Raw genomic sequence first — 18,550 nt, 5'->3', positions numbered from 1 at the left:
GTGACCCTCACTCCTGTCCCTGGTTTGTTGTCCCGCAAATTTACTTGAGCCTTGGGTTCAGTGGCTCCTCCCCCTTAGGCCAGGGGAGGGGCCCTTAGAAGCCTGCCCATTCCTCTAGAAACTCTATAGGTGCAATGACTCAGGTATGGTGCAGCCTATCACTTGAGCAGAGCCTGAGTCAGAGGACTCCCAGCCACAGGTATTTCACTGACCTCTCCCCCAACACCCAAGCTTCAAGTTAGTTTGTGCAATAGCACTACTCAGCCAGGAACCCTCCTGCCATCCTGCGCTGTCACAGATTCCTAAGACTTTCAGCCTGCTCTTGATGTGATTTCTGTTCCTGCCTCCAGCCTTGCCTCAGCCTTGTCTGTGCCCTACCCTGACCTTGCTCCTGTTCTGTTCCTGACTCAGTCCAGCCCTGCAGCTGCTTCCTCATCTCCCTCCCCCCCCCAACCCTAGTGCTAATTCCAACCTGGCTTTGACCTTCAGCCTGACTATGACTACAATCCTGAGTTGGCTTGTCCACAGACTGACCCCAGTTCTGACCCACAATCTGCCTCAGATCCCAGTTACAGATCTCCCCTTGGCCCTGTGTCTGACTTTGACCACCACTCCAACCACCAGACCTGGCCACCTAAAACCCATAGCCTGAAGCCTATTTTCACTCCTTCACCCACCAGAGGGAGAATCTTTCCAGCTAGGGAAGAAGGATGGGGCAGATAGGATGATAGGGGTTGCACATGGAATCCTAGAACTTGCAGCTGGGAGACCCAATAGAATGTCTTTGCAGTGGGGCCCAGATTTGCTTGAATTTGGCCTTGTTTGTGACTAAGCCTGGGTCACAAACTCTTCATTGCTTATTATTCAGGAGGATCTTCTTTCAAGCAAGCTGTCTTTGTGCATTCAGCAGGCCCTTGTTCACTGGCACTCACTGAAATGAGCATATGACCTTTGTGTGGTCATAGTTTTGGCAGCCCAGCAGATAAGCAAAGAGTACCCATACCAGAAAACCTGCAGAATGTGCATCCATTTTAAATGTCCCCAGCTTGACTCTTCTCCACCAGTGTTCAAAGCAGTTGATGCAGCAGAGTTATGCTATTCCTGATACCAAACATCATGCCACTGCAGTTTAGACCTCAATTAACTTGAAAAGATAAATCATTGTCTTCTACAACCAGAAGAGATTAATTTTCTTGCCTAAACAGCTCGTAGTCATATGGTGATGGTTAGAAGCTGGTTATAACATTTATTTTTAATCTAGTTGATCCAGTCTCTGTGCCCTTTGTGAGATAAAGATTTTAAAAATATTCACTGTATTTTTCTATCTTTCGTTCTCTTTCCAGTTCACCATAACAACAAAGTTTTATTTAAATCAAGAGTGGGGAAAGTATTTCCTCCTTTAGGGAGCAGAAAATAGCAAGCCATTCAGCCCTGAGATTATTTTTTTTGTTTTTTCTCTCTCTCTCTCTCTCTCTATATATAGATAGATAGATAGATAGATAAAGATGGATAATTTAATATTTTAAAATTAGTTTTTTCCGTTCAAGAGAACCCACATCTCTTTTCCTAACATGAAAAAGTGAATTTTTGTGTGACATATTTGTCGATAAGTGAATGTTTGCAAGCCTTAAAGAAACCTGTGGCATACCTATACTCAAATGTCATGTTTTATTTTCCTGCAGAAGATGCCTTATTTTTGCGAGAAGAAGATTCAGAGAACATCTAAATATTGTTTTTCTGCTATGTGCAATTCTAGATACAAAGGGAATAGTGACTATTTATGTCTCAACTTTTTTATAACATGAACTGATGCTTCATAAAAAGGATTCCTGTTTGTTTCATGTTCCCAACAAAATCTAAGATTAACAATTTAGTGTGGCTCAACCAAGGAGGACAGGTCTCCATTAACTTACACAAATACAGCCTTGCTGCTCCTTGGGAGATATTCTGCCAGGGGACTGGGGAGCAATTAAGGTGGATGGTAGGCAGTGTCTTTGGCACTGGGTGTCTGGTAAATCTCAAGGACTACGCTGTCCATTCTGTGGGGTGGAAGCCACCTTCCCTCCCCACTGAAATGACTATGAGGAAATGTCCGGAGCATAGATTTGTGACATTCACTGACCCTTATGTGGGATGTGCTCATATATGGGATGATTTGGCCCATAAACAGCACTTTTCTTGAGATTAGGGTTGTAGGCTTTGAAATAAAAATTGTAAAGCAGTGAATGGCAGATCAATGGGCCTGGTTCACTCTTCTCATACTCCATGCTTGGGAAGGGCAAAAGTTTTTGCCTTTTGAAAATAGCAGATTTAATTGTGCCAGATTTTTTTTTAAACACTTCCTATAAGAGAGATCTCTTAAAAAGGCTCCTCTTCTCCTCATTTCAAATGATGCATGCTGAACGTTGGGTGACACTATCAATAGCAAATACTTGGCATGCTTTTCTGGAACAAAATATACAAACTGTAGCTCCATATATATGTGTTTGCTCAGTGCTGTTGCATTCATTCTTGGTGATGGTTATGGAAAAGCACTTTTGTTTAAAGGAGGAAACAAATGACTAGATTTTTCCCAAACAAATGACTATCCCTCTTCTTTTTTGTAGCACTAGGACCCGGGTATGTCATAGCTCTAAGAGATTATTTATAGTTGATCTACCTGATGCAATGAAATCCTGAACACTAGAAGAGCAGTGCTTCAGTGAGCAAAACTCTAATTATGGGAACTTATGTTTATCTTCTGTTTTTACTGTTACATTTTACTCAGGGTAATGGGTGAGTTGACAGTACTCATAATTTTATTGTTTGAAATAATAAGCACTGTATGTGACCTCCTTTTTTTCTTTTAGCATAATATGAATAGGGTTTGTTCTTGTTATGAAGATAAATGAGCTGAACCAAAGCTTATTTGCAATGTTATTACAGTTTTCAAAAACCCTTTTGATGCACAAAAATCCTTAGCCCCTAAGAACAGTTTCCCAGAGAACTTCCTCTGTGTGTTTTATTTTAAAAGACTGTTCGTAAACAGTCCCATTGGCTACTTAGTAAAATGATTTGCTGCACAGTTCTGCTAGTGAGATGCAATGGTTCTATCTCAATTGGTCCTGCATTTTCCCATGTCTGTGCAGTTGGAAGGCAATGATATTATGTACATTTGGATTTACCAGCTCTCCTTTCTTTCTTCAAGCCTTGCACTGTTAAATTAGGTCACTGCATATATTGCATGTTGAAGAAGAGAGGCTTTGTGGTAATATAGAAGAAGTTAGTGTTCTTCAAACCTGCAAGTATTACTGGAAACACATCTTATACATGTGTATACCTCACAGATGCATCTTGTATGTTCGCGTTTCTCCACACTACTAGTCACACATGAACACACTAATCAGTTCTTTGTTCTGCATTGGTCTGTTCTCCTGAAAATTGTGGCATTTGGAATCAATAGAACCAGTGGGCCAAATTCTTGTCTCAGTTACACCCATGCAGTCTTACAGATGTCAATGAGTTTTCATGAGTGTAACTGAGGAAAGAATTTGGCCCCAAATACTCAATGACCTGATACAGTGAACATCTATGGTTAGTGGCAATTGCCCATTTTCTAATCAAACATTTACAAACTTACTGTAAAATAAAAATGCATTTCCTTTTCTAAAGTTAAAACAAATCTATTTACTGAGGTGAGAGTCACCTACAGACAGACTTGGAGTAAGAAATTCAAAAAGCCCCTGAGTCCCATTTTGAAAAGCAGAAAGTCTTGGCTCTTGTTGAAGGAAAATGAGTTGACAGCAGCTCCAAACCCATCTCTGACTTTCTGTACTGTACAGTATCAGTGTCCCAACCCTAAACATGTTCACCTAAGACCAGGACGATAGGTGCGTGGTGGTTCTTAAACTGTAGTACTGAGGTATTTCCAACACTTTTACATCTCCATTAGGAATTCCTGGGGACCCAGCTGAATTGATGGAGGAATGATGCGCTGATGCCTATTTTCTGAGATGATGATATATAGCTTTTTGTATACTACTTCTTTTCATCAGCACACCTTGAAGCACTTTACCAAGAAGGTCAGCATTGCTATCCCCCTTTTGCAGATAGGGGAACTATGGCACAGGGAGATCAAGTGACTTGTGCAAGGTCACTCTGCTGGTCAGTGGCAGAGCAACAAATAGACCCAGGTCTCCTGAGTCCCAGTCCAGTGCTCTAAACACTAAGCTACACTGGCTCTAGCTAGGGCTGCTTCACATAATACAGCCAAATGTGCAGCCGCAGGACTTCCCACCAAGTAGGAATGATAGCTAGTGAGATATTTACCACTCAGTGCCAGTGCCACCTGGTGTGGCGAACAAGCTGATTCATGAGACCTCTTGGAACCCTTGAGGGGGAAAATACACACATTAGTTCTAGACATATTAGTCGAGGACATATATTTGTTCTGCTTTATAAAACTTCAGCCTTCCCCCCCAGCTGGTATGGCAGAGCTGTCTGAGGTAAGATGGAGTGAAGATAGTTATACGTTGACTTTTGGGCCTTGTGTATGGGTGACAAACTGGAAAGCTTTGCAGCAGGTCCGGAGTTGTTCGAACTGGCCCTGAAAAGATTATTCCAGACTCCCAAATCAAACAGGATTGATAGGTAGTCTTTTCTCTCTTCTGTTCCCCTCCTTGTTGCTTTGACTATTGATTTAAATTTTCCATCTGCTATAGGCAGAGCCCTAAAAAAACGTGTCACAGACCGTGAAATCTGGTCTCCCCAATGAAATCTGGTCTTTTGTGTATTTTTACCCTATATTATACTATAAGGTAAAAGTATACAAAAGTACACAGTGTTTCTCAAACTGGGGGTCCTGACCCAAAAGGGACTGCGAGGCTATTGAAGAGGTCACGATATTGCCACCTTTACTTCTGCGCTGCCTTCAGAGCTGGGTGGCCAGAGAGCAGAGGTTGCTGGCCATTGACCAGGTGCCCATCTCTGAAGGCAGCACTGCAGAAGTAATGGTATTGTGTATCGCTGCCCTTACTTCTGCGCTGCTGTTGGTGGCAGCAGTGCCTTCAGAGCTGGGTGTCCAGACAGCTGCTTTCTGGCTGCCCAGCGCTGAAGGCAGCGCAGAAGCAAGGATAGCAATACTCTGACCCCCACCTCCACACACAATAACTTTGCAACCTCCTCTTGAGTAGGGACCCCCAGTTGGAGAAATGCTGACTTAAGGGCTTTACATGTTTTTGTTTTTTGCTGGTTTTTAAATACATATTCATGCTTTGTTACAACACCACGAAAATTTAAGATTTACATATCTGACACCATGAAATTCAAGACTTTTAAAATTCTATGACTGTGAAATTTACAAAAGTGGACCATGAATTTAGTAGGGCCCTAGTTATAGGATCCAGCTGCCCAAGGTGCAATCTTGTGAAAATTGAAGCAACTGAAAATGAAGCCCACTGGTATGTATGTACCTGGCTATTGTTTCAGATTAAACAAATCCAATTTTTTCAGTCTTTCCTTGTAGTTATGTTTTCTAGACCTTTTAATGATTTTTGTTGCTCTCCTCTGGACTTTCTCCAATTTGTCCGCATTTTTCTTAAAATGTGGAGCCTAGAACTGGACACTACTCCAGTCAACACCCTTGCTAATACAGCCCGGAGTGATTTATTTTTTTTCCAACTGTGTTACACTGTTTACTCGTATTTAGCTTGTGATCTAATATGACCCTCAGAGCCTTTTCTGCAGTGAAAATCTGGGAGTGGAGGGCTGTGTCACTGCCCTGTTTAGTGGCCTATGGTTCTTCAGTTAACTGTATTGCATTAAGGGAAAAACTCTTTTCATCTGCAGTGTAGATCTGTTGTTTGTTCTCTTTTTGTTGCACATATTAAACAAGTGTATAATGTGCATTGGGGCTCTGCTTTCCATATGGGAGATTCATAGTGTGGATCAGAGGGGAAAACTTTGCCTTAATGTAATAATAGAGTGAATATTCTTAGGTACAGACTTAGCCTTTGAAGGCACCATAGACTCATATAGTTATTAAAATGTTGATTTCCAATATTTTCATTAATCAACAATACAATTATGTATTTATATATAATTTGACCTCTTTATCCAAAAGGATTTTGTTGATCTCTACATTTGACCGGCAATATGACCTGCTATATAGGCATTAGGGACTGATTTCCAAGACTGCTCATGTTTTTCTTGCTCCCAATTTAGGTGTACAAATGGCCTGGGGTAGTGACATGTACAATGTTTCTGCTCATTGATGGTTGTAAGGGTAAAAATATAGATAGTAGTAAAAATTATTATATTTAGACTTCATATAATGTATTCACATTAGTCTGAATACTGATGATCTGCTCCCCAGCTTTATTTCTTGTTCATTACTGTGTCTTTAAGGAAGCCCGAAATCATGAGTACATTTTTAGTAGAATTGAAACACCACCAATGGTAATAAGTATAATAAAATATCTTTTTTACAGAAGGACATTCGATTAATAAATTACAAAATATTTCAAATCAGGTGAATGACGGCAGATGTAGAGCGATTAAAAACTTCTTACTCAAACACCAGATCCTCTTTTTCAGTATGTATTTTATATGATTCAACATATCTCCAATAGTTTTGAGCATTTGGAGGGAAATTTAACTGAGAAATTATGCTGAGATTTTAATACTTACAAAATTGTGCTTTTTATGCCAGTTATGATGGAGTTGTCTCTTGAAGCTTAATTCTTTGAATTCATGTCTGATGGCAGTGTTTGATGTCTGTGAGAACCGGGGAGAATTTCATGAACTATTGTAGATTACACCAAAATCTGGAATGACGGAGGATACTGAGTTTAAGAGAAGAGCTGGGCAGGGCAATTTTCTCTCCATCCTTTGATGCTCTCAGCTCTAAATAGTAATCCTCTCTCTTTTCCCTCAGTTCTACTGAATATGACAAAGTTCAGGCTTGTGTAATGGCTTTTAGATTAAATTCGATATCCACACCCAACCTAAGTGGATCATTCTGGATGATATTACTGTAATTTAATTAAACTTGTCATTGCAGTAGGGCAAATACTGAGAATAACTGAAATGAAATTCGTTTAGGGAATCTGAAGATACAAAGCAGGAAGATAAATATTTGTATCCTTCACCTATTAAAATAATGGCAATTCTCTTTTTCACATTTTTTAAAATAGTTAATGTGTTCCTCCTTTTGTTGTTAATGTATAAGAAAATCTGTTGGAGGACACCCATTCTTTGTGTTAATCTAACCTAGAAGATTTTATCTTAAAATGGGAAATACTCTTTGATCCTGTTTCATGTATAAGGAGCAAACGCACTCCTACTGAAATGTTAGGAAGACTGGGCAAAGACTAGAAAATGTACTGTAGGGAGTAATTCTGCATTAGTGGTTGGAGAAGATAGACTAGATGTCTTAATTCCCTCCCAACCCCCCTCAAGTTCTGTGATTCTCTAGTGTAGTTTCTAAATGTTATTGGATATATTATTTATTTACTTTGTGTATTGACTGAAATGGGTTGTCATTGTCTTGATTTGGAGACGCACAGCGTATGACTCATTAGATTTTAAGACCAGAAGGGATCATCCAGTCTGATCTGCTGCATAGCCTAGGCCATATAATTCCACCCAGTAATTCCTGAATAAAAGCCATGAATTCTAATTGAACTAGATCAGATATTTCAGAAAGACATTCAATCTTGATTTAAAGACTCAGTCCATTGCCCAAGTCTGAGTCACTAATGCACACAAAATAGCAGCTTTTGTCACATAAGCAGTATCTCTGTGGTCAGAGTGAGTTGAGGCAGCTCTCTTATCTTCTGTTACAAAAAGAGTGTGTATAAGTGTACAGTTACCTTTTGTGGTCAAAAGGAAGGGGTCGCATCTGTTCATATTGGAAATCTTGCTCAGATATACCTTACCTAACTGGTAAGTGCTTATGGGCCTTAGACTTCTTGGTGAATAGTTCTATGCACGTAATGCACATATTCAACACTACAGAGGAATTCCACAAAACCTGAAGAGAGACATACTAGATGTGATATTTTTTTTAAATGCCTGTGTGCTCCTTTAGGTGCTCTTGAGATCTGTGTGCATATGAAGTTCTCTGTTTAATGCCATTTTCTTAAAAGGAGACCTAGTAAGGCTTAATTTTGCATCTGGGTCCATGCAGGTAGACCTTATGGCCATGCAGCTGGACTGTGTGTGTGTGTGGGTCTGCCCAAGTGTATCTGATTACAGCATCAGGGCCCTAATTAGTAAGCCGCTAGTGTTCTCTTATATTTGATTCTTCAGCTATTTTACACAATTAAATTACCTTTAACACCCAAGACTGCAAGTATAAGCAAGTGTCTTCTGCCTCTTTTAGCATCATTGGGTGGGACAATTGTTAAATTACATACTTGGTTTCATATTTTAAGTGAGATTATTTAAGACAGATACTCAGCTCTTGTAAAGTGGTAGGTCATTAATCTTTTGAGAGCCATTCACACAGTCTTTGCAAACACACATGAGCTTTGAGGATGACCTAGTTTCAATAGCGGAGCCTGGTAGCCAGCAAGCAGGTGCTTGGGGTGGCCAATGGAGAGAGGCAGCACATCTGGGTCTTCGGCGGCGAGTCCCTCGCTCCCTCTTGGAGAAGGACCAGTTGCCGAATTGCTGCCGAAGACTGAAGCGGCAGCGGTAGAGTTGCAGATCGCGATCACGGCTTTTTTTTTTTTTCTTCTTTTTGCTGCTTGGGGTGGCAAAAACCCTGGAGCCGGCCCTGCTGGTAGCTCTTGCTGTAAGTGTATGGTGTTAGTCAAAACAGAATGATGGTCTGCTATTAAATACTAATGCTTCTGAAGTTGGATTGTTATTAAAAATCTGTGTAAAATAGATGGCTTTCTCAGGCCTCAACTAAAATGAAATTACCAAAAATATTGTATTTTCATGATAGATGGAAAGTGCTAGGATCTAAGGTAAGATGCCGTGGGGGGTTTTCATAATGAATTGAGTACTGCATTTTACAACATCTCTTAGGAAAGTTTTTCACTGATTATGTCATAAAATTGAAACCCTATAAACTAAAATACGGATATTTTTCTTTTTTAGTCTAACTTGTACTTCTGTCTGCTTCCTTTATAAACTCATGGGATTACAGCCATGTTATAAAGTAGGCTTCTGCATAGCTATATCATGCATCTGTAAGCTCTTCCATTATTTAATAATGTGCGAATTCTTGCAAACATCTGTTTTAGGTTAGAGCCATGTCTTCAATTCAAGAAGGCTGGAGTCTTGCACTGGGCAGCAAATAGCAGGTGTAAAGTTAATTTCCCCTTTGGTAGACTATTTTCCTTTTGATTGGAAGACAAAATAAAGCAACCAAGGGTCTGTTTTGTTAGCACAAACCTAGTTATTTGAGACCTCTAAAACCTTAAAAGCTATTGTCAATGTTTTGTTTGTCATAAAGTATTTTTAAAATGTCAATCACGAATAAAGCAGACTTAAAGTTGTTAACTTATTAGATGGCCTGGCTAGCAACATTTATATGGATGCTACCCCAAGTCGAGCTCATTAACTGACCACTTAGTGTTGCAGCTCACTCACTTTAGCTCAAAGCTGTGGGTGTTTCCTTTTGAGAAACAACTAGGGTTGGAAACTTGTGGAACTTTTTTGGCAAGACATGATCCTTCCTCCTTCTGATGACTGTTTACCTCTCTCCTACCCTTGGAGAAAAATATGCATTTGCTCCTTTGCTGCGTAGAGAGGCAATTTTCCCTAACTTCCGAGGTTTAACAGTCTCATTCACAATCCAGAAGGCTCTTGAAAGTATTTGGCCTCAGAAGCAGCAATGGATTAAGGACAACTATATGAATGAAGAGCCAGAACAGGATCAGGGCTCCACACTTGTAAAAGGGTCTCCAGTGCACAGCATTTCTCTTGTGCACCTGAATGTCATGCAATCAACAAAAGCCTCTTCTAGGTTTATTATTTCCATGATCAAAGAGTTGTGTATCCCCACTGGCTTCAAAAAACTAGTCACTTACAAAATCTGTGCTTGTCAAAGGGCTGATCCAAAGGGGATGCTTTCTCTCACTTGAATGTGCAGGAAGCTCACACCTTTGTGGCCAGTACCTCCTGCCGCTTAGGTAGAGCCCAAAAGGATGCCCTTAGATTATTTGTATATAAGTTATACCACACACAGCAGTTTAAAGCAATAAAAGGTTAGGGAATGAACCCCATGAGAAACCAGATCCTAGTCTTTTTATAAAAAGATGAACTGAATGTTCCAGACCAGCTCCTATGGCATCAGGGGCCCAGTGGAAGTTGTATACTGCTTGGATAGATGCTCAACCTGCTGTCCCCACTACTGAGGCCCACAACAAGAGTTTCCGGAATCAGAGCTTGGCTTCTTTCTCTAGAATGTAAGGACTAAAGAGATGGTCCATGGTGCCTCCACCTGTCCTCCTTAAGCCTGCAGCAAGGCAGGCTGGAAAATGTAGGGCACCATGATAGTTATCTTTGTGGCCCTATTTGTGGTGAGGCCTGCTGGGGATAAAAGGACTGAAGGCTTTTCCATACAAACAGCTCCCTCTTCACAGACGCAGGAGAGCTACAAGGAGGAAGATTTCAGTGAGAATTTATTGGAAGCAGTAGGGTTTTAAGAACTGAGTGAAACAGTGGCTTTCTCAAACCCATCACAGCAGGTTTTTCCTACTTTTATTTTAATTCTAGATCTTCTTTTTCTAAGAGACAAGTGGGTGAAGTAATATCTTATATTGGACCAACTACTGTTGGTGAAAGAGACCAAGCTTTCTTCAGCTGGTCCAATAAAAGATATTAGCTCACCCAGCTGGTCTCCCTCATATCCTGGGACCAACATGGCTACCACAACACTTCAAATCTCGATTTTATAAACACTTGCCTTGTTTGTTTTTTAAACATATCTCCACTTGAGTAGGAAGACTGCAGCCTTTGTGGGAAGCAAAACCCTTGTAATTTGCACCAAAATCCCCATCTCTTTACTCCATATTTGGGGGCATTGTGGAATACCTGACAGCCAAGCAACACACAGCCCATTTATCGTTATGAGGGAAATAGCCTCATCAGTGTTAGCAGAAAGGCAGCTTGAGAGGCTATTGTAAATAGTTTATCCCGGTCCTGGTGAAATAGGTAATGCCTGCCTTACTACCAATACATCAGTGCCAGTGATTCTGACTTTTTTCTGTAGGTAGAATTAATGTGTGCTCTTTGAAATGAAGAAATCCAGCTAAAAGTCACAATCCTACAAAAGTCCTAGTCAAGCTCAGTTGCTTGAATTCTGAAAGTTGTTGAAAATGGCATTTTCCTGTTTTGTTTCCTTGAATTAAAATGAGGAAGTGTTTTTACAGTAGCTCTTTAGTATTTTTACTGATTAATTAATTTAACGCTTTATATTGCTAACCTAGTGCACTAAACACAATGCTTTGTTTTAAAACTTGGGGCTTGAGTCTCATTTACACCAAGGCAGTGTAAAAGGACCTCAAAGTGCATGTAATTATAATTTACACCTACTTTAAGACCTCCTTACACTGACAGAGTGGAGTAAATAGGAATCAGGTCCTTGAGCTGTCCTTGGTGGATAAGATAGTATTTGTGTTTCTTTTTTTCCCCTTTTCACGTATTTTAAATTTTACCTTTCTGCCTGCTAAACATTAACTTTAGTGTCAACAAAAACTGTCAAAGTGATGGGTGTAGATCCTACAGAAACCTGAATGCTTCCATTGTTTTTCTTTGACATTGGACAATATGTTATATAGCATCAAGGCAGTTAGCAGCAAGAGCAGGTGAATTCTGAAGAAAGAAATGAAGCCATTTTCAAGCATGTTCCCCACCTGAAATGAAAAAAACACGATTGCGTGATGAGACAGTAAGCTGCCATGGAAATTGTTGTGAAACTGCTAACATAGGTCCCATTTTCATGCACCTAATTTATTTTAAATAAATTATTATGAATGATAAAAGGGAAAGATGAGAGAAAAGATGTTCCGTCATGGGGATCTGTTGAGTGATTCTATCTACTCTGGCATCACTCAGAGATGAGTCTGCAGCACTTTACAGTCAGTAGTGTTGAAGGCTGTCGAAAGAGCTGAAATACGAGTAGTTGGGCGTTGGCAGGACAAGAACATTTAAAAAGTCAAGGTGTTTAGAGAATTAATTTAGAATAGGGAAAATCATCAGACTTTCTTCAAAGGGGTGCTCAGCTGTTTGCAGGAATGAAGGAAGCAAAACTGGGAGGAGAGTCAAGGCTGAGGATTAGAAGGCTGGAGAATGAGATTGGGAACAAAGGACAGAGTAGGGAATATGAGTTTGAAGGAAGCAAAGACCGTGAAGGGAAGGAGGAGTCAGAGGTTAATGGATTGGGGATAGCTGAATGATTGAGCACGTGATATGCAGAGGGGAGAGCGGCAGAGGACTACTGAAAAGTAATACTAGTTGGAGAGGGAACTCAGGCTGTGAGAGAGAGCTCAGAAAGCAGTAAAAAGGCAGCGACAGACTGTGAAGAATTGGACCAAAGTTGGTGCCTGAATGAAGAATTTAATGAATAATCCAGATGAAACAAAATCAAGGGGCTTAGTTGTGGAAATTGAAGTCATCCAGGTTAGAGTAGTGGGAGGGACTGAGGTGAAATACCTACCACTTTGCCATTGTCGCCTCTGGCCAACCCCAAGTGTCTCTGAAATAAGAACCTTGATTACACAATTCAAAGCACTTGGAGTAGCATGGGAGGTAGACAAACAAAATATATAAAACAGGAGAATAGTCAGACTACTTAGAGAGAGAAATGAGAGTCCACCTTGAATTAACATGCATTTAAGTTTTAACATACACATTGTCTTCGACGCCATCAGATCTCTGTACAGTAACCCTCATAGTCTCAGATCAGTGACAGCGCTGCCACATAAGCAATGCAGAAGTAGTACAAAGGTGTTTTTTTTTTTTTGGTAGGTTCTGACTGAGCTCATGGCAAGGCATTCAGTGAGGTCATGTTCCATCTGACACACATGGAAGTTTGTTTTTTATTTAAAGGGGAACAATGTTAGGTCTATCGATGCCTGTGATGCCAGCTCTGTGACTGGGCTTTTCCAATGACTATTCAGAGATAATTGGGCTCAGATTCCCACTGGGAAAATGGGCGGTGTTGGCAGGAGTAGTACTCTTTCAAATGTTTCCTATGGGCTAAATCCACTCTCCTCATATACTCAACCAGAGTAACCATTCTGCTGCCTGACTGCCAAATCTCACTGCAAAGGGGAGTCCTCATAGGACTTGACTCTGGTATGTAGGGGTTCTTCACTGTAAGCATGGGCTCCCTAAATCCATTTTGGTCCTCTATTTGCTCCCACTATGAACTGGGACCATAGTGGTTCTGTCGTCTCTGACATTTTCCTCTGCCATACAGAGTGAAGGGGAATTGCCCCAGGGAATAAAACAAAACAGGCCTTTGAGGCCATTCAGTGACATGGAAATTGTCGTCAAGTCAATGGGCCTGATTCTTCAGTCTCCTGTAGAAAGTGGGTGCAAAATGCTACTTTTGTGATTTGGCCATGTTTAACAAGGCAGTGGAGAATCGGACCCAGTGTCATGGTAAAATAAACAACACTGATCAAAGGGAAATAACCATTTTTAGAATTATCAGGACCCTTTCTTTGTTTTTAAAAATATATATTCTACTTTTTCAATCTCTTCACGCTTTTTAGTCCCATCTATGAAGTGGAATTGATTGTAGACTCAGTCATTATGCTGGGCAAAAATTTTCAGAAGTGTCTAAGTCCCATTTTCCAAAAGCAACGTAAGAATTTAAGTCATTAAGTCCCATTTTCAAAAGTGAGACTTAGACGCCTAAATCACTTAAATTATTTTGAAAATGTTACCCTTCACCTTTTAAAAGTGTTTAGGGCTATTTTTAAATGAATTGTCATCTCCCCAGCACATCCAAATCAGTCCTTTTGTCTTACAGGAATATCCTCCTCTAGACTTCAGCTCAATCACAGCAGAGTCTTCTGTGACCATTGCACTGGAATCCTTGCACTGTAAGCCATGGCTATTTGATACTGGCGTGCTCTTGTAGTGTCTGTCTGTCTCTCTCTCTCACACACCCACCCACACCCCCACCCCCACATCCCCCCGCTTAACAGTTTACAGTGTTCTTGGAGCATTTTTAAAACACAGCTTGCAGGTAAAGAGAGGAAGGAATCTGAATTTTCAGAAGTCTTTTCATTGCCAATAGTTCATGTGTACAGAGTCATGGAAAGTTTATCTGAACTAAGGCACCATATGTACTTAAAGTATAGGACTAGATTCTACCATGAGTAATGTGTCCCCTTTGAACTCTTATAGATAAACCATTTACTTCACACCATCATGTATTAACTTATGCATCATATGTAACTTAGGAACTATTGAAAATGCATTGGGAAGTTTTTAAAACAATTTATGGGTATTGGTGCTGCTTTGAGCAGGGGGTATTTTTCTTTCTTTGGGGGGAGGGATAGCTCAGTGGTTTGCGCATTGGCCTGCTAAACCCAGGGTTGTGAGTTCAATTCTTGAGGGGGTCATTTAGGGATCTGGGGCAAAAATCTGTCTGGGGATTGGCCCTGCTTTGAGCAGGAGATTGGACTAGATGATCTCTTGAGGTCTCTTCCAACCCTGATATTCTGTGATTTAAATTCTGCCAAGCCTGTTGTTTGTTTATGCAGCAAAGAATCCTGTGGCACCTTATAGACTAACAGACGTTTTGCAGCATGAGCTTTCATGGGTGAATGCCCACTTCGTCGGATGCATTCACCCACGAAAGCTCATGCTGCAAAACGTCTGTTAGTCTATAAGGTGCCACAGGATTCTTTGCTGCTTTTACAGAACCAGACTAACACGGCTACCTCTCTGATACTTGTTTGTTTATGAAATTTTAGTCATGGAGTATCTTGCTCTAGGTCTACTGTGTGTTGTCATGAACATAGCTGCAGTTCAGTTGCTTGAGTTGTTTCTTTCCAATAATGACCTAATTGTGAATTCTCAAGGGGAAATTGCATGAAATGCACTAAATGGATGTCACTTCCATAAAACTGAAAAGACACCTGCATTTAGATGGAGCAGTCATTGGCAGGTCATTTGAAGGGAGCTTGTGATATAGATGTCTGAACAGGGACTGAGATGAGGAAGATGCAAGGACTTCTGATATTCACTCTTCCCATTTACTGGGTAACAAAAGAATATCTGGGTAACACACAACAGAAAAATACATGTGCTATTGCTGCGTGCAGTGCAAGGTTTCTCTTGAGGGATGTGTTGAATAAGCATATTTCTGAGAATCTGTTTCCTTTATTTCTAGTAATGTACTGTGAATAGGTTTTGGTGTAGTGGATCTTTGTTTTTACCTGTTTAATATCAAGAAAATATTCCCTTTTCAATAAAGGTGATAGTTTTGTGTGTGAGAGGGGAAAAAAGTGCATTAATATGCATTAGCCTCTGATATTTAGGTTTTGCATGATAGGTCAATGGAATTGCATCTTGGATCTTTTATTTCAATTCAGTATTGAAAACCAGGTCCACAGTCCTCTGTGCTATGAAGTGCTGAAATATGACTAGCGCAACGTTGGTGTGACACTAATAAGCTTCATCTACGGAGTTGGATATCGATCAACTTTCTGGGTGGGATACATCACATCAGCAAAAGTCCAGCTCATTTAATTGAAAATAAATACAGTAAGATTCATCTTGTCTTAAAGCAGGTTTATGACTCATAACAGTAGCATAAAACATTACTGGCATTCAAAGTATATTGTGATAGTCTTCTAATTGATCTTTCATTCCACTGCTCAGAATTACACCAGTCCTTCAACCAGGTAACTGAGAGTACAGATAATTTAAACTTTTGAGGAAGATAGTCTCTCTCAATTTTATGTATTTGTTGGGACAAAGCTAATGCTGTGTTCTGTTGCAGTGCAGTAACTAATGAACATTTCACATGGTGCTACAGTTTCAACTTTCATCTATATCCAAGAGTAAATGCCAGCAAAATCTGATTGTCTCCTAAAGCCAAAAACAACATTTCTATCCTTAATTCCCACCATAGTTAATGCAGTCTATATTGTATTATACATATCAAAGGAAGTGTAACAACACTGCATAGTCATCCACAGTACATGAAACAAAATACGAGACAAAATAAAGAAAGAGTACATGTCAGTTAATGAGCCTCTTCTGGGGTAAGCCTTCCAAAATGGAGGAGTAATTTTATATTGGAAAAGGAGGAAACAAAACATTAGAACATCAGTCTAACAGACATTCTAGCAAAGACCTTCATTATTACCTTGGCAGAATTCAATTTTTATTTTTTATCATTTCAGCAGAAAATATCTGATTGTTAAGCATTTTTTCAATGTTAATCTATTTTTTTCACACAGTTATCGTTCTTAAGCATTTTTCTATTTTTATCTGTGTAAATTTTCACAGTTATAGGAAATTGGGAGTGGGTATCAGACAATTGCTTAATAACAATTGACACTGAGATTTAAGAAGTTAAAGCTTTATAATAACTAAAACACAAATTGTCAACATCACATTCAAAATATACAAAGTAAATATCCTTAAATAAAATTCTAATTCTCAAGAAGCATTTTTTCTTTGTATATGTGTAAATTTTGATTATTAATGGACTATATTTTTTATTGTGTGTAGGGTGAAATCCATGCTTACTGACATTTACCGGTCTTTCCAAGCCTAACTATTAATTTCCAAACTCCTACAGAGAAGAGAGATTGTAGACTCCTAAGACATTTAAGTGTTACCAGGAATAAAAGGATTCATCTGCCCACATCTTTTCTTTTTCTTTTTAATTTCCAAAGCAGGCATAGCATTTGTAAAGTTACTTGTTAACTTAAGTTCCAGTATCTAGGCTGACTCCCCATTTTCAGTTTATTGTAACTTTGTCAAAGTTATTTCTTTTGGTCTGAAATTTTTCATCCTTTCATCATTGCTCAGAGCTTATTTTTATTTACAAAGTCTGAGCAAAATTGGATTAGCTGTTTTTGATGTAATCAAAATATGTTTTCCATTATTTTTCTGATCAGAAATTTAGTGCATGGCTAACTCCTATAGATGATACTAGAAACCTCTATCTTGGCTTGTCTTATCACATTAATAGCTAATGAAAGTATTTAAAGTAAGGGGATAACTTACATTTGTAGTAAATTTGTTTGGGATGTGTGGGTTTTTTTGTTTTTGTCTTGTTTGGTCTGAAAGAGTCTAAAGTTTGAAACAATCTGAAGTTTTTGAGATGGTGTAATATTTTTAGTTGGTGGGAAAATTTGAGATGGGCTCAAATTCATTAGGCTTTTGCATGTAGGATGTAATGTTTGACTATATGGCTTTCGTTTTATTTTATTTTTTTAATGACACTGTGTAGCAAAAAGGAAATATTAAGGTTCAGAGGGCTCAGAATTTGGGCTAAAGGGAATTTCATTGAAGAGGTGTCAAACTGAAGAACTCTAAACCAAAGAAACGACAAAAACTGAACAGCTGATACTGTGTAGTTACTTTTAAAAAAAAAAAGGATACTCTAAGCCAAAGCAATTATACAGTGCATTGTCCAAGTTGGGAAACCAAGCACGCTAAACCAAGAAATGCGGAGAGATGGGTGGATATTTAATCAAACTTCTCCCCTTTTGCAAAGGCCTTGAAAATATGAGAACTCTTTATATAATTTTAGATCACTTCTAAAATACAATATATAATATTAAACAAGATTTTTGTGTGTGTGAGACTTGACGTGATGCACACATCTGTCTGACTAGTGTGTAATAGCCACTCTGTGTTTAAACTGCTAATGTGACAATTTAGGCGATGGAATTCCATGGACTTTCAATTTCTCTCTAAGGCTTGTGTCTATATTGAGATCCCAGAATTTACACTAGGTAGTTAAACAGAATGATTATGTACATAGTGAGAGTGTAACAGTATAGGACTGATGCTGGAGGATTGCTTTTATAGGTATTTCTCTGTCTGAATTGATTTTTCTTTTGGTCTACGTGTGTATGTGGCGTTTACATAATGTTGGTTTTTGGTATGTGCTTTTGATTGATCAGCGAAGCTGTTTTTTCATGTACTAAAGCAAATTACTATTGATGCACTGTTTCAGAAACCGCTGTGCCGAGAGAGAGAAATTCTACTTCTACAAAGTGCTTTTGCTGTCTGACTTCAGGGTTTGATTTTGCTCAGGAGCAGCTATTGAAAATTGTATGCAGCTTTCTATCTGCGGATTTGTGCTTATAATTTTCTCCCTTTCTCTAAGCTGCAGTTGAGGCAAATGAAAGATGTGCATAGCATGGAAGAGAAAATGCTAGGATCAGGAGGCTTAGAAAATGTGATTTATTTTTTTTTAAAGGGGGAGAGGGGAAATAAACACTTAATGCCTCATTAGGTGTTCAAGTAAGTTCCTAGTGAGTGTTTCAGGATTTTCCTTCGCATTATCCCTTTTTAGCCACCCATTGGATGAAAAACTTATGTTTGAGAAATATTTTAGTATTATTCTGAT

At 39.3% G+C, this 18,550-nt stretch overlaps 1 protein-coding gene across 3 annotated transcripts in view; it reads left to right on the top strand.

Annotated features, from left to right (window-relative positions):
- Positions 1–18,550, top strand: part of OTUD7A (OTU deubiquitinase 7A) — a 402,354-nt gene that overhangs the window by 158,703 nt on the left and 225,101 nt on the right. The gene's annotated exons all lie outside the window — the stretch shown is intronic.

Source organism: Mauremys mutica, chromosome 11 (assembly GCF_020497125.1).
Source record: "Mauremys mutica isolate MM-2020 ecotype Southern chromosome 11, ASM2049712v1, whole genome shotgun sequence".
NCBI lineage: Eukaryota > Metazoa > Chordata > Testudines > Geoemydidae > Mauremys > Mauremys mutica.
This window is presented reverse-complemented; position numbering and strand designations above follow the sequence as displayed.